We start from the raw sequence: 3,878 nt of genomic DNA on the forward strand, positions 1-3,878 counted from the left end.
GCCCAGTCCAACATGGCGGAGCCACTCATGCCTCTGATCCTTACACATTGCACCATTATCATGGTGGAGCTGCTTGTGCCTCTAAGCCACAGCACGCAATGTCCCCCTTTTAGGCATACAGCAGTCTAGTTGCCATCAAACAAATCATAGCACTTTACTCCAAATGTTCCATTCAGAAGCTCTGTCTCCCGCAGGAGACAGATCGCAATGGCAGCACAGCCCAGAAAGCCGGTATTTTAAAACAGCTAGTTTTTTCCTGCTGCTGAGTCAGGAATATTTCAAAATGGAGGACGTACCATTTTGTGCTAGCTCTGGGGCCGCCAGGTAGGAGTGGCACTCAGCACTTTAATTCTGAGACTGAGCATGCAGCAAAAAAATTCTTTTCATCCAAGTTACAGCCAAATCTGACAGGCAGAGCACTGCGCAGTCTAAAAACACGCCATGCCCTTCCGCCTGCCTAAGCCTAATTCGGCCTTCTGCCCAGGTACAGTTGGGGAGCATTGAGCCATCAGCAAGGTCTCAGAGCACTCTCCTTCTGATCCCAAGCGGGAACAAAAACATCCAGTCCCATAAAATCCATTGAAATGCTTTAAAGCCAGAGTTCACACTGGCAGCAGAGCCCCAGGAAGCTGAGCTTTAAAATGACACAGCGTTTTTTTCTGCTGCTGTTGCCGAATCAGGAAATCTCTCTACAGCACGCCACCAACAAACAGCAAAAAAGTGTGTTAAACTCTCTCTCCCTTATTTTTAAGCCTTCTCAAGTTTTTAAGTGGATTTAGTCCATTATGTCTGGGCGCCACTCTGTAGTAATAGGGGCCTCTGGGTGGCAGGAAGCAGCTACTCACAAACACCTGTGGAGCACAACTTCTTCCAGGGGTCTGCACTCCATGAACTTCAGACATCCTCATAAGAAAAGTGCGGACCAAAGGGCCAGCCAGCCTGTCTTTAAAAAAAAAAAGAAATTTTTAGAAAATCATTTGTATGTCACTTGTAAAGTTAAGATCCATATTTTACTTTTATATTTTTTAAAAATATACATCATAGAAAATCACAAGAATTTTCTCATTGTAGTAGACCAAAGAGAACTCAAATAAATAACAAATTGTTAACAGTCCATTCACAGAAGAAAATTTTAAGATGTGTCTTTCAGAATGCTTTTTAAATCAACCCCTTTGAGGAGTCTTTTAATTGTCCCCATCCTCTTCATCTGCTTCCTCAATATGCTCTGATGATGAGTCCTTTGTATTTACCACCATGGACTAGCTTTTCTTCCTAACTGTAAATTTAGTGGTATAGAAAACTGTCTGGGCTCCTTATGGAGTTGGTTAGCCATTTGGGCAATAAACTGCTCTTGCCTGGACTGTTGTATAAACTCGACACAAAGAACCCTCAGAGAGAGGACTGCTAAATTTGCCTAAAGATGAGATGGTCTTTCGGGGTTCCTGCTTCATAAAAGAATTCACAAGACATTCTGCAGGACACAACAGATAGTGACTGAACTGCCTTTAAAATTTCCTGCTTCATGGAAAAGTCTGCTGAATACAATGTGCCTGAAGGCTGAAGATGGATGCCCCAATGGTACAAAAGAACTTTGGGTGACTGTCCAGACAGTGAGATGTCTCTGTCATTTTTAGAGTTTTGGACTTCTTGTTTGCTTAGGTAATATTATATCCTTCTGGAGTCTTTGATGGAGTTAAAAATGGTTAATTATAGTTATAGTTATACTTAGGTATGATAAAAGATAAAATAGATATAAATATTATAACTGTAATTCTTGCTTTATAACTGCTTTTGCTATATGTAATTGTACTATGTTAAAATAAAAGCTTTTTTTTTGTTTAAACAGAAAAAGGGGGGAAAAAAAACTGTCTGATGTTGTATACTCTACAGGTCCTCTTTGGACCATGCATTGAGTCTAGCTGCTAAAGAAACTTTTAGAAGACTAAATATGGAGGGTATGGATGGATAAATGGTTGGTGTGTGTATTTATAATCCTTTTGTATAAAGTATTTTTTAGGAAGAAGAGACAAATAAAGTGCTCTTGAAATTCTAGTTATCTAACTCATTATCTCATTGTTGACCACATACAAGTTAAATGGGCAAATGAAAGTTGACATGCAAGAAGTTTCTTTAGTATATTAATTTATACCATTTCAATTGATAGATGGAACTGATTTTACAATCTTTTTGCTAATATTTGATTTAGTTTAATTTACCTTGTGTTTTGGGGTGGTTTGAGGCAGAGTCTCACTCAAACCTCAGTCTCCCTGATGTGCCACACCAGGCACTTGCTCTGTTTTGAGCTAAAAGCCCATGCAATGCAGGCTGATACTGAACTTGCTCTATAGCTGAGGACACCATTGAACCTCCAAGGACTGAGGTTACAAGTTTGTGTCACCATATTTATTTAATTTTAGCAGTTTCTCATGTGTACTTTAAAAAATATGCTGTACATGCCAGGCGGTGGTTGCGTACGAGTTTAATCCCAGTACTTGAGAGGTAGAGACAGGCAGATCTCTGTGAGTTCGAGGTCAACCTAGTCTACAAAGCTATAGAAAAACCCTGTCTCGAAAAACAACAAAAATGCATTAAAATATGCTATACATGTACATAAGAATCCATAGGGACAAATATAAACATAGTAGCATATTGTCAAATCCCATGTATCATGAAGCAATGAGCAAATTTTCCCTTAACAGCACAGTCTATTATTAAGTTCCTTATCTTTGCACAGTATGTTGATAGAGAAAAACTATGTCTTACAGTTTTTGTTACAGAACAGAAAGGGAGGTCACATCTCATCTCAGGAGATCTCATTAGAAGCTTTTAGTTCTGGATAAACAATGCTCATTCTATTGTAGGGTTGAATACTCTTCCTCCTACAGTTCCCAGTTTCGTTGAACTTTCACACAGATTCTTACCTGAATTAGGAGATCCAAATATTTCTCTTTTATTTTCTGTGTATTCTGTGCTCTGTCTATATTAGTGTATTTTAAAATTCTTTCTATATCACATATTTTGTGAGGTTGTTTTTTTTCCCCCATTTCCTATACCCTGTAATAAACTGGAGGATCCAGGAGAGCATTTTCATGTTTTTCTTGTCTACTGTTTTGATTCTATTGTCTCGTTAACATCATTGTATAAATAAACATTTCACAAATATTTGTGGACGGAATATGGTTTCCTTTTCAAAATAGCAGTTGCTAACTTGAAACCATACCAAATACTTATTTTCAGTACATCGAATTGAACTAAGTTGGGTTCTGACCAAGTGTGAGAAAAGAGAAGAATAGGGAAGGGGAAATGAGAAAGGGAACAAAGGAGATAGGAAGGGGTAAAAAGGGAGGTAGAGAGAAAATCATTCCCATACTGGGCCTAAGGGCATTAATTCTGCACTTACTATTTATCATGAGTAGGTTTCATATATAAACTGCAAAGTTAGACACTGCATGGCTTTTAGGACAATGCAGTCAGATAGTGCTGATTATTTAGTATTTACAAAAAATAAAAGCAAATCTAAGGAAATTATTACAAATTATTTTGAAAATGCTTTGTCTGAAAATAATTATAAAGAAAATCCATGTTCTCATTATATGTAATAGCTGACCATCACACCATATATGTTAATTAAAATCAACAGAATGTATTTCAAAAGATCACACATACCAAGCCCACATGTATGACTTTTGCATTCTATTGATCACTGTGAGGAAACTTTTAAACACCTACTACTTGAGTATAGGAAAGTCATTGATATCTAAGGGTAAATTGAATAAACAAAATGCTGAATTTATCTCTTAGAAATATTTGAAATGCCGGGCGGTGGTGGCGCACGCCTTTAATCCCAGCACTTGGGAGGCAGAGGCAGGCGGATCTCT

General features: G+C 38.0%; 1 protein-coding gene across 1 annotated transcript in view; it reads left to right on the forward strand.

Annotated features, from left to right (window-relative positions):
- LOC101982181 (dystrophin-like) overlaps positions 1–3,878 on the forward strand; it is a 681,579-nt gene that overhangs the window by 269,675 nt on the left and 408,026 nt on the right. The gene's annotated exons all lie outside the window — the stretch shown is intronic.

The sequence above is a fragment of the Microtus ochrogaster genome, unplaced genomic scaffold, assembly GCF_000317375.1.
Source record: "Microtus ochrogaster isolate Prairie Vole_2 unplaced genomic scaffold, MicOch1.0 UNK71, whole genome shotgun sequence".
In the NCBI taxonomy this organism is placed as follows: Eukaryota; Metazoa; Chordata; class Mammalia; order Rodentia; family Cricetidae; genus Microtus; species Microtus ochrogaster.